This window comes from Phyllobates terribilis, unplaced genomic scaffold (assembly GCF_046119375.1).
Source record: "Phyllobates terribilis strain yellow unplaced genomic scaffold, ASM4611937v1 Scaffold_9__5_contigs__length_417890890, whole genome shotgun sequence".
Classification (NCBI taxonomy): domain Eukaryota; kingdom Metazoa; phylum Chordata; class Amphibia; order Anura; family Dendrobatidae; genus Phyllobates; species Phyllobates terribilis.
Window position 1 is genome coordinate 228,378,109 of NW_027362769.1, and position 13,411 is coordinate 228,391,519.

The following is a 13,411-nucleotide window of genomic DNA, read 5'->3' on the forward strand; positions in this document are numbered from 1 at the left end:
TCTACTGTTAGGTTCCTGGAAGATTAATCCGGTGTTTCATGTTTCCTTGTTGAAAAAAGCTGATGTATCGGATAGGGATGCCACTGTCACAGTTCCTCCGGTGGTGGATGACGGTGAATATGAAATTTCTCGTATCCTGAATTCCAGAAGGCATAGAGGGAGATTGCAGTATCTCGTCGCTTGGAAAGGTTTCGGTCCTGAGGATAACTCCTGGGTAAGGGTAGATGATGTCTCTGCTCCTAGACTTATCAGAGCGTTTCACAGGAGGTTTCCTGATAGGCCTGGGCCTGGAGGATCCGGAGGATCCTCATAGAAGAGGGGGTACTGTTAGAACCCTCCTGTTAGTTTTTTTTCTATTTTGTGGTCACGTGACCTGCTGCCTATTTATTCCAGCTCCGCGTTTCTGGCTTTGCTGGACTTCAGTGTTACTTTGACTCTTAATCTAGCCAGGTGCTTTGTACCTATCTCTATAGTTTGCTTGGTCCTTGGCCCGCTAAGTATTTTTGTCTGTTTGTCTTTTTGCTCCGCTACAACTTCTGCTAGGAGGTGTCCAATTTTGTTCCAGTCCTTAGTACTTTTAGGGACCCCTCCCTTATATCTATTGGTCTGCGTTCAAGACTAGCTGAGGACGAAGGCAGGTCTGTTCACAAGGAACAGGTTGCCCGCTGCATCATAGGGAATCAGCTTAGTCCTATTGTAGGGACAGTTTTCCTATCTTTCCTTAGTTCTTGTAGCAGATCATAACAATTTCCTCTTTTAAACACTAGGGGGAACAGCTGCTGAAATTTGCCATGAAAGCCTAGTGTACAACTAGCTCACATTATGACTGCAGTAAATTGAGCTGAATCTGCTCTCATGGGTGTGATGTCTCCTCCCCTTCTGGGTGTTTGCAAAAAGGTAAGAAAGAATGAAGTTTAGGATCACAGTATGGAGCCGTTTTGTTGGTGACTGACAGTGTCACAGAGTTGGTGCTGCTAACAGTATCATAAACTGGGGTTAGATACATGGAATGTATCACACACTGGGATTATTCACAGTACATGATACACTACACGTATCTAGCAACAGGGCTCAGTGTATTGTATCGCATGATGGGATTAGGTAGTCCCCAAACCGGAGTATCGCACATGATGATGGGATTGGATACACCGGTCTGGGGTGTATCGAACATGATGACAGGATTAGATACACCGGTCCGGTGGAGTATCGCACAGGCTGGGATTGGATACACCGGTCTGGGGAGTATTGCACATGATAACGGGATTAGATACACCGGTCTGGGGAGTATCGCACATGGTGACAGGATTAGATACACCGGTCTAAGGAGTATTGCACATGATGATAGGATTAGATACACCAGTCTAAGGAGTATCGCACACGATGACAGGATTAGATACATCGGTCTGGGGAGTATCGCACATGATGACCGGATTAGATACACCGGTCTGGGGAGTATCGCACATGATGACCGGATTGGATACACCGGTCTGGGGAGTATCGCACATGATGACGGGATTGGATACACCGATCTGGGGAGTTTTGCACATGATGATGGGATTGAATACATCAGTCTGGGGAGTATCGCAGATGATGATGGGATTAGCTATACCGGTCTAAGGAGTATCGCACATGATAATGGGATTAGATACACCGGTCTGGGCTGTATCGCACATGACAGGAGTCTGGGGAGTATCGCACAGGCTGGGATTGGATACACTGGTCTGGGGAGTATCTCACAGGCTGGGATTGGATACACCAGTCTGGGGAGTTTTGCACATGATGACGGGATTAGATACAGCAGTCTGGGGAGTATCGCACATGATGACGGGATTAGATACACCGGTCTAAGGAGTATCGCATATGATGACGGGATTAGATACACCGGTCTGGGGAGTATTGCACATGATGATGGGATTGGATACACCGGTCTAAGGAGTATCGCACGGGATTAGATACCCCGGGTTAAGGAGTATCTCACATGATGATGGGATTAGATAAACCGGTCTGGGGTGTATCGCACATGATGACGGGATTAGATACACCGGTCTGGGGAGTATCACACTGGCTGGGATTGGATACATTGGTCTGGGGAGTATCGCACAGGCTGCGATTAGATATCTTTTCACTTTATACTGTATTTCTTACTTGAAGCTGCGATCATCCGATCTCTACTATACATAGCAAGATACACACGTACACACAGAAAAATGCATGCGCGTGCTCACACACAGACAAATGCACACGCACGCTCATACACACAGAAAAATGCACACGCATGCTCACACACAGAAAAATACACACGCATGCTCACACACACAAAAATGCACACGCACGCTCACACCCAGAAAAATGCACACGCACGCTTGCACACAGAAAAATGCACATGCATGCTCACACCCAGAAAAATGCACACGCATGCTCACACAGAAAAATGCACACGCACGCTGATACACAGAACAATGCACACGCACACTCACACACACAGAAAAATACACATGCATGCTCACACACAGAAAAATACGCACGCTCACACACAGAAAAATACACACGCACGCTCAAACAGGAAAATAGACACACACGCTCACACACTGAAAAATGCACACGCACGCTCACACACACAGAAAAATGCACATGCACGCTCACACAGAAAAATGCACACGCATGCTCACACAGAAAAATGCACATGCACGCACACAGAAAAATGCACCCGCACACTTATGCACAAAAAAATATGCACGCTCACACACACAGAAAAATACACATGCACGCTCAAACAGGAAAATAAACACGCACGCTCACACACAAAGGAAAAAAGCACATGCACCCTCATCATCCTCACCCTTGACATGTATGGCCCTCATCATCCTCACCTCTGGCCTGTATGGCCCCCAGTATCCTCCTCCCAGCGTGTATGGCTGCATTAAACTCTTGGCAGGGGGCTGCATTATACTCTGGGGGGCCTGCATTATTCTATGGGTGGGGCCTGCATTTTACTGTGGGGGAGGCTGCATTATATTGGGGAGTGCTGCATGATACGCTGGTGGGTTTGCTGCATTATACTCTGGCGGGAGGGCTGCATTATACTCTGGGAAAAATACTATACCACAGAAGAATCCACATCATATCATTGGTGTCAGGCCATAGTAGGAGGACTTATGGATAGTCAGAGGGTGGGCATCGCAAACTAAACATAGAAAACTTGCAAGGAAAAATATACGACGTATAATCCCAGAATATAAAAATATAAATCTTTATTACATATATATGAATAAAAATCCATGAAATTACATACAGAGTATAAAGACACAGAGAGTCATGTGCACGATTGAAACAACTAGGGACACCACAAAAATCCACATGTATAGCCCATTAACAATTAAATAGAAATACTAAATAGGATCATGTGACAAAGTGACAGTTACTTGAAATTCAGAAACATAGTCATATCCTCTGGCCCATTGCTGGTACTTCATACCAAGGTATCAATGTGTGTTAATCCAACTTATCTTATATATGCTGCCTAGATTGTGCTATACCTGTTTAGGTAGCTCCTACCGCACAGGAACATGTGCTCTGACTAAATAAATTTCATACATACTGCTGTATTTAGCATTTCTTCAGTCGAATTACTCACATTTTATGTGATTATGAGCCTTGTCCAAACTAGCCCTAGGTTTATCTTTTGCCTGCATTAGTTTTCCTTGGTAATTGACCTATCAGCTATAAAGAATTACATATAAATTGATGATCATGTTCTTGGGAATTGCCCCTCTTGATATAATTATACTCTGGGGCAGGCTTGGACTGGCCTGCTGGGGAATCGGAGGATACCCCGATAGGCCCCGCACTGCAAGAGAAGGAAGGCTCCTCCCCCTCCAACCCTTGCTCAACTTTGCTCTGCTGGGCTAGTCCCCATCCATAGCAGCACATTCCCTTGTTCCCCTGCTGTGCTCATGCAAAGTGTCAGGGTCTGACTGACATCAGTGCAGGAGAGGAGTCCCTGACAGTAACACTTCTCCTGCACAGGTGTCAGTCTGATGCAGGCACAGAAGGGGAAGGAGGGAGTGTGCCACTATGGATGAGGATTAAACCAGCAGTCAGTGCATAGGTAATTAGTGTGGTGACACCCCTCCTGCAAAGGTGTCAATCAGACCAGTTTTAAACACCCCTCCCCCACCATTACAATGAGATCTTGTGGCCTGGGGCAGAGGGAGGTCACCACAGCAGCAACCAATAACACCTCTCTGGCATCTGAGAGTAGGCACTGGATGAGGCTGTGCTGTGATTGGTGCCGAGTCATTACCCAGGGTGCAGCAGCTGCCGGATCTCAAGAGGACAGTGACTCCTGTGAGCACAGAAGACTGAGGGGAAGCAGCTTAGCTTACATTATTAAATATTATTTTATGTGCAATTGAGATGTGCAATGTAACAAATTTGGTGGAGGAGAACTGGTCTATATACTATATTCAATATGTGGGGGAGGTGGACTTGTCTATATACTATTTGTGGGGGAGAGGGACTGCTCTATACTGTATACTATATGTGGGGGAGGGGGACTTGTCTTTATACAGTATACTATAGGTGGGGAGGGGGACTTGTCTATATACTGTATACTATAGGTAGGGAGAGGGACTGCTATATACTGTATACTATTTGTGGGGGAGGGGGACTTGTCTTTATACTGTATGCTATTTGTGGGGGAGGGGGATTGTCTATATACTGTATGCTATATGTGGGGGAGGGGGACTTGGCTATATGTGGGGGAGGGAGACATGGCTGTATGCTATACATGAGGGAGGGGGACGTATTTTATTATTGGCTATATACTGTATGTGGGGGAGGGGGACGCGGCTATATACTGTATGCTCTATGTGGGAGAGGGGGACTCGGCTATATACTGTATGCTATATGTGGGGGAGGGGATTTGGCTATATACTGCATGCTATATGTGGGGGAGGGGGATTTGGCTATATGCGTGGCAGGGGGACTTGGCTATATACTGTGTGCTATATGTGGGGGAGGGGGACTTGGCTATATACTGTATACTATATGTTGGGGAGGGGATTTGGCTATACACTGTATGCTATAGCTGGGGGAAGGGGACTTGTCTATATACTGTATACTATATGTGGGGGAGAGGGACTTGTCTTTATACCAGGGCTGTGGAGTCGGTAAGCCACAGTTGCGACTCCGACTCCTGGATTTTATCAGGTTCCGACTCCGGCTCCGACTCCGACTCCTTCATTAATGGCCAATTCGTAACAATAAATTTACTGTTGTAAAATATTAACATCGTGCTTATTCAGTTTCTCACCATCATATAAGTAATCAGACCACTTAGAGCAAAAACTATATTTATTAGAATACAATTAGAATATAGCAAATAACTTTTATAAACTTTTCTAAACTCTTGTAAGTAAATATGCAATAAACACTGTTATGCAGTTAATAATAAGAAATCTATAAATTTGTCCTCAGAAAAAGTATTGCCTCTGTCAGATCCTCCTTCATGGATGCCCTCAAATCTGATCTAATTATTTTGAGAGCAGAGAACAACTTCTCTACACTAACTTTGGTTGGTGGCAAAGCAGTAACCACTCGGGCAACATCTCTGACAATGTCAGGATACAGAGGAATCGCTTGTTTCACTGTTATTTTTGATGAACGGTCAAATTTCTCAATTTCTTTTAGTGCACATGAAAAATTCTGCTGAAATGTACTGGCTGTGTTCTTTGATGGGGATGACTCTTCTTCTATGCGGGAACGCTTTGCACGGTCCTTGTAATCCAAATATTTTTCTAAATTAAATTCTTCATCAGTTGATGATGAGGGTGAAGATGTGGCAGGACGACCAAATTCTTCTTGTTCCTCCTGACTGTTCTGCAACCCTTTCATCCTTACTGCTATTTCAAACAGAGCTTCTTTTCCTTTAGTTAGCTGTTGATCATCTAGAAGAATCCGATGCATTGGGTCTACATAAACAGCTGCCAAAATAATGTTATTTTGTAATAGTAGCTCCTCTCCCTTTCATTGATGTAGCAATGCCACTTGCAATTAACCCTCCTCTTTGGGACAGGCGAAACATCAGGTTCTTCCACTCCTTTAAGAAAATACCTGGAGTTAAGTCCTCTGCTTGTAATTTTTTAGTCACTGTAAATGGGTGCTCTAGCAATTTATCCAGCTCAGTCACCTGATTCCACTGACTTTCATTTAGCGTCAGTTGAGGGTTAGCCATGTCTACAAGAAAGGTTTTCAGTTCAACCAAGCGCTGAATCATTAAGTAAGTACTGCCCCATCGTGTGGCTTGATCAATAATTGCGCCTTTTCCAGCACGTCTCTTCAAAATTGAGTCAACTTTAGGGGTTCTGGCAACAGTAGCCAATTTTATCACCTTGCCAATCAGTGCAGCAGCATGTCCTTCTTGCAGACTGTATCTTATAGCCAGCTGTAGCGTATGTGTTACTGTAAAAGTCAGAAGGCCGGTAAAACCTAGGATTTACCAGTCAATCTGGACATTTACCGAGGCCGTCGGTAAAAGCTCAAAATGAAAAGTAAATTTGGACTTTTACCGGTGAAGTCTTGGTAAATCTTAACATTTCTCAACAGCGTTGGTAAAAGTCAGATGTATTCCATATAAACGAACGATTTTGGACTTTTACCTGGGCGAATTGGTAAATCTTTACATTTACCAGCATGTGTTGGTAAAAGTAACTACCAGCATGTGTTGGTAAAAGTAACTTTGAGTCACAGAATTCTGACTCTTACCAGCAGATGATGGTGGTGAAAGTTAACTAAACGCAATTTCCGACTCTGATGATGGCCTTAATCGTTAGAAATATTTTTATTCTTCAAAATGCAAATGAACAAATACAAATAGGAAAATGCAAATAGAAAACATTTATGTAGGAAAATACTTCTCAAAAATGACAAATTACCGCAAATACAAGAATAACGCAACTTCAAAACTATGTAATTCTGAATGCAAATAGGAAACATTTATGTAGGAAAATACTTCTCAAAAATGTCAAATGTCATCTTTTTTTATAATAATCGCAATGATCGACTTAGGGTCCATTTTTGAACGGTCGACGTCTGGAATTCTGATTCTGATGTTCTGTCCAATGTTAGGTTCGGGTAATTTTTGACTGGAACATTTCAACATTTTCTTGGCCTATGTTTCAAGTCCTTCTCTTGCAGCTTTTCGAACTCTTCTGACCGCACCAATTCTTCTAATGATTGTATGCGAAATCAAAACGTCAGGTTGCTGATCATCATGAAGTTCTCCATCTTTCTTAGAAGGCTTTGACTCGACACTTTTTTCTTTTAGGTCTTCATTATTCTTGGATGGCAAAATTGGTGGAGTTTCATATGCTGTTAAGGTGTGCGGACAGTTGGATAAGTCCAAAGCTTCTCCTTCCGTTGTGAACAGCTGAAGACAGTTGGATTCATCCGAAGCTTCTGCTGCTGTCGGTGCTGACGTGTGATGAAAGTTAGATTCATCTGACCCTTCGGCTTCTGTTGGTGATGTCGGATCACTAGGTTCCTCTTGCAAACCAACAAACATTTTTTCAAGATCTTCTTCTGAAGAGAGATTTCTGATCCCATCACTAGGAATTTTGGAGGTAGCTAGACCCATCTGCATTGGTACTCCGAACATAGCTTCATAGGGCGAGCATTTTATTCCCTCATGGTATGCTCTATTTTTCATTGCTTGTACAAAGCGAAGGCCCTCAGACCACTTGGGTGTCTTATTTGTTTCCATCCACGTTGACAACATGTTTTCAATGTCTAGATTTGCTCTTTCCACGGAGCCTTGGGACTGGCTGTGTCTTGGGTTACCATGCACTATTTTCATATCAGGCCACATCGCGCACAAACTCTGTATGACCTTGTTACAAAATTCCCTCCCATTATCAGAATGCAGAATACACGGGGCACCAAAAGTGGAAAAAATGTCAAGGAGGTGGTAAGCAACCTCTTCTGCTCTTTTAGTGCATAAAGCACGTAGAAGAACAAATTTAGTGACATGGTCTTGATAGACGAATATGAACTTGAAATCATTATCACAATTGGATTGCATGTCAATGAGATCGACTTGAGCACGAGAATTCATTTCACTGTGTAGGATGGGTTTCACAACAAGGCCTTTTTTGGTAATCTTCTGTTTTTTTCTGGCATGGCTGGCAGAGTCGCAGATAAATAACTATTGACTCCGTTGTGACATTTTTGAACTTACGGTTCACCTCCTTTAGGATCCTGGTCCGCCCTCCGTGGCCGGTACTGATGTGCGCATTATGAATGACACTAAAGAGTTCTGCACACCGAACGTAATGCAACACGTTGTCTTTTTCACATGAGATTGGTGCAATTAACTTTTCATCACTTCCGACGGTCATGATGTCGTACCTCTTCAAAAGCCTGTAGTGAATACTCTGTTTAGGTACCGCCACCTTAGCCTCCTTCACTTCTTTCAATATATTCTCGTATTTATCGTCCGTGAGATAAAAATTATTATCTCGCTTTTTCTCCACCACTTCATTCAAGAGCTCCGAAAAACTATCTTTCATTTCCTCACTCATGATCTGACAATCAGCTAGTGCCTGTGCAGCTTTGACAGGCAGTCGGCTATGCAGCTTTGAGCAGTATGTGCAGCTTGCAAAACACTCAGGCAGTCGTCCAGCATGAGGACACAAACAGGAAGTACGCTCATTTACCCACACTGCTTGGCAAGAATCCCATGTTCTTTTGTAATAGGGTTACTCAGCATTGTGTGAAAGACTGTACAACAGCACCATCTACTGATCTAACACTGCCATTGATGAGTTAGTGATTTTCTTCAGGCAGTGATTGGGTAGCAATCTAAGAAGAGAACCCCAGGAAACTAGGACTTGAGGCAGGAGCTATTTTAGGGAGAGAGAGAGGACTGGTGCTGTGCTGACTAGACTGAGCCCAGACAGGGCTGTTGCGCTGTTTCCTTCCAGCCTTTTCTCGGAATGCGCTGTCTTCCGATTCCCCTGATCAGAGACTACGGTGCTTGGGTGGAACAGACCGTTCATGGCACCCAGCAACTCCGGCTCAGAGCTTATCTGCATATCTTCTGGTTCTACCACATTGGCGCGGCAATGGTAAATCGTGTGAGCGGTGTTAGCGTCCACCTTGCAAGTGGCCCTTGGAAAGATTTTGATCTCTGCGCTCTACAGGAAGCTAAGTACAGGACAATTTATACACTACTACACCGGCAGCGTGTGTACTTCTTGTAACTTTTTGTGAGAGGGTGCTGTGGAACACTGATACCCTAAGATTCATAGGACGTTCTCTTTTGCATATTTTAGTGTGGGGTTAGTGGTTGTATGTTAGCGGGAAGTGAGCACTTTTTGTATGATCGGAACAATAATCATATGATAGTCAGGATTGACATCTGTATATATAGAACGTACATACGTTACAGGGTAGCAGATACCTTACAGGGTAGCAGATTTTGTTCATTGTTATTACCATATTTTCCCCATTTACTCTTATTACATTTATAAAAACTTTGAACACTGTGTCCTCCATTTCCTCGCCGTATCTGCCTAATCAGACACCTTTCCCACTGTGTCCTCCATTTCCTCGCCGTATCTGCCTAATCAGACACCTTTCCCGCAGTGGCTTACACTTTTTATTACACCCTTCTCAGCTACATTTACCAAGAAGCCGTGGTAAATGTGCACATTTACCAACTGCGCTTACACCCTTCTCAGCTACATTTACCAAGAAGCCGTGGTAAATGTGCACATTTACCAACTGCGCTTGGTTAAAGTCAGATGTTCCATCTTCACACCTGATATTTCTGACTTTTACCACGCTCGACGGTAAATGTTAACATTTACCAAGACTTCACAGGTAAAAGTCCAATTTTACTTTTCATTTTGAGCTTTTACCGACGGCCTCGGTAAATGTCCAGATTGACCAGTAAATCCTAGGTTTTACCGGCCTTCTGACTTTTACAGTAACATATGCACAACACAGCGCATGTGATGAATGAAAGAACGTATTGACACAGTTTCAACAAGATCATCTAAACTATCATGTTGCTGTTCATCTGAAGCAACTTCAGTTTGCTCCTCAGTTACAATACTGTGTTCCTCTATTTCAAACATTTCTGTGTCTGTGGACCCAGAATGTTCTTCTAGCTGCTGGTCACCATCATTACTCTCATTCATTAGCTTAATAGTACTTATCATATTTGAAGCATTGTCAGTTACGACAGAAAGAACTTGCTCTTTTTTAAGTTCATAGTCTTGCAGAACCTTTTCCACCAAGACCTGGAGAAACTCACTGGTGTGATGAGCTTTGGTGTCTTTTACTGCCAATGTCTTGGTAACTATTTCATTTTTGTCACAAACAAATCGGACATTGATGGCAAAATAGTTCACTCTGTGACGTGTGCAGGCATCCATTTTCAGAAACAGAAAGCGTCCCTTGAGAGTTTTTTTAAGTTCTTCCTTTTGTTTAAAAGCTTCTTCGATTACTAATTTTCTAATACTCTCTCTCCAGAGAAACACCAAGCTTGCAGGCCATTTCCCCATTCAGACACATAAAAGCTGGTCGTGAAAATAATGAAATAGGCACACTATCCTTTACAACAAGCTCTATCATCTGTTTTTTAAATGTATCTACTGTCATTGTCACAGTAACTTTGTCACTGACAAAATATCTTGCAACTGATGGCTGCAAAGTTCTCTGCTCCTTTGTTTGGCTGGAAGAGCTGGGCACTGGTTCATTGGTTTGGATGCAGTCTCTAATCCACTGCTTTCAGTACTTCTGGATGAAAGCACTGTAAATGTCTCTTTAGATTAGAAGCTCTGGTAGGAGCATTTTTATCTTTGCCTGAATATGCACTGATCTTGGCTTCACAGCATTTGTTTTCATCTGAATCATTTGTCATACACTGACAGACATAATGTTTTCTATCTTGAGTGATGGTGAAATGTTCAAATACAGCTGATTTAATGTGACGCTTCTTTGACATTCTCAGGTTTTTAATTCTGCATTCACAATTCAAATGACAATTGTTTTTACTAAAAACAATTGTACAAAATTATTGCCAGGTCGTACAACTGATATAGTGGTCAGTAATACTATTATTCCTCATGTACTCACAGTTAACTGATGCAAAGTTTGTTGAAAGGATAATACTTCTTACAGTCTTCCTCTTCTGAGTAGCAGCTGTGAGATGCTTGGAAGACGCACACCTAGTAAACATCTAGTCTAGAGGAGGAGCTTTACTACTAAGAATTTGCAACACATTTTCACTTTCAGTTTCATACATTGTAAGTAGGGGGGTTGGGGCAGCATAAGGTTAACCAAGTATAAGATTAGATAAGGGCAGTGGAGAACAGTGACACACAAGAAGTAAGAAATGTCTCTATCTCCAGCAGAACTGCTTATCACTGTTGTTCATAGTTTGATAGAACATATATATTTGAGTAACATTTATAAAATTCATATCAAAGTTCAATTATGAAATATTAATACATTTTTTTTAAAGCTGGAGTCGGAGTCGGTACATTTCTACCGACTCCGACTCCAACCAAAACTAACTCCGACTCCACGACTCCGACTCCACAGCCCTGCTTTATACTGTATACTATAGGTGGGAAGGGGGACTTGTCTACATACTGTATACTATACGTGGGGGAGGGGGACTTTTCTATATACTGTATACTATTTGTGGGAGAGGGGGACTCGGCTATATACTGTATGCTATATGTGGGGGAGGGGATTTGGCTATATACTGTATGCTATATGCGGGAGAGGGGGATTTGGCTATATGCTATATGTGTGGCAGAGGGACTTGGCTATATACTGTGTGCTATATGTGGGGGAAGGGGACTTGGCTATATACTGTATACTATATGTTGGGGAGGGGATTTGGCTATACACTGTATGCTATAGCTGGGGGAAGGGGACTTGTCTATATACTGTATACTATATGTGGGGGAGGGGGACTTGTCTATATACTGTATACTATTTGTGGGGGAGGGGGACTTGTCTTTATACTGTATACTATACGTGGGGGAGGGGGACTTTTCTATATACTGTATACTATTTGTGGGGGAGGGGGACTTGTCTATATACTGTATACTATTTGTTGGCAGGGGGACTTGTCTTTATACTGTATGCTATATGTGGGGGAGGGGGCTTGGCTATATGCTGTATGTTATGTGGGGGAGGAGGACTTGGCTATATGCGGGGGAGGGGGATTTGGCTGTATGCTATACATGAGGGCGGGGGACGTGTTTTATTATTGGATATATACTGTATGCTATATGTGGGGGAGGGGGACTCGGCTATATACTGTGTGCTCTATGTGGGAGAGGGGGACTCTGCTATATACTGTATGCTATATGTGGGGGAGGGGATTTGGCTATATACTGTATGCTATATGTGGGAGAGGGGGATTTGGCTATATGTGTGGCAGGGGGACTTGGCTATATACTGTGTGCTATATGTGGGGGAGGGGGACTTGTCTATATACTGTATACTATAGGTTGGGGAGGGGATTTGGCTATACACTGTATGCAATATATGGGGCAGGGGGACTTGGCTATATGTTGTGTGCTATATGTGGGAGAGGGGCACTTGGCTATGTATTGTGTGCTATACGTGGGGCAGGGGGCCTTGGCTGTCTACACTATGAGGGATGGGGACTTGGCTATATGTGGTAAGTTTGGAGCAGTTGTATCCTCTATAAATGGATTTTATGGGAGCAGCTTTAGGCTATGTGCGCATGATCAGAATTTGAAACAGAAATTTCCTGAGCGTTTCTGCATGTCCCTGGCAAGAAAAATGCTGCAGAAAAAAACACGCATTTTTGAAGCGTTTTTGTACATCACAGCGCAGTACACTACTGGGAGCGAGCGCACTCCCAGCAGTGTGTCTCCGGGAGGACGACATCGCCGGACAGGTGAGAATAAGTATTTTTATTTTATTTTTTTTAAAAAATTTTTTACTGCCAGTGGTTCCCGGCTTCGATGAGGAGACTACTGCTCCCCTCAGCCGCGCCGCTCTCGCTGTTATCAGCAGGAGCGGCGGTCGGATAAGGGGAGTATAATAAATATTATACCTGCGGATTTGCTGCGGCTCAGTTAAAAGTCAATTGGTGCAAATTTGCGGCGAAAACGCGTGCACAGTTGACATGCTGCTGTTTTTCCGCAATGGTAATCCTGAGCGGTAATTTCTGCATCTTGTGCACAGCACATTAGGATTACCATTGCAATAGTTGGCAGACCGATTAGCAAGCGTTTTCGCGGCGAAAAAATGCTGCGAAAATGCATCAAAAACGCTACGTGAGCACATAGCCTTATTATGAATTTATATGTAGTGTCTGCAATGTGTTACAGAGACATCATGTGTTGATGAGGATGGC

At 43.3% G+C, this 13,411-nt stretch overlaps 1 protein-coding gene across 3 annotated transcripts in view; it reads left to right on the top strand.

Moving 5' to 3' along the window:
* Positions 1-13,411, top strand: part of LOC141160938 (uncharacterized) — a 265,431-nt gene that overhangs the window by 200,274 nt on the left and 51,746 nt on the right. The window contains exon 1 of one of the 3 annotated variants that reach the window (XR_012250584.1): positions 769-897. The exons of 1 other annotated variant lie outside the window; for it this stretch is intronic. The gene's annotated coding sequence lies outside the window, so the exon portion shown is untranslated. Of the gene's footprint in view, positions 1-768; positions 898-13,411 lie in introns of those variants that run through there. One more of the 3 variants, XM_073645734.1, reaches the window with a different exon arrangement.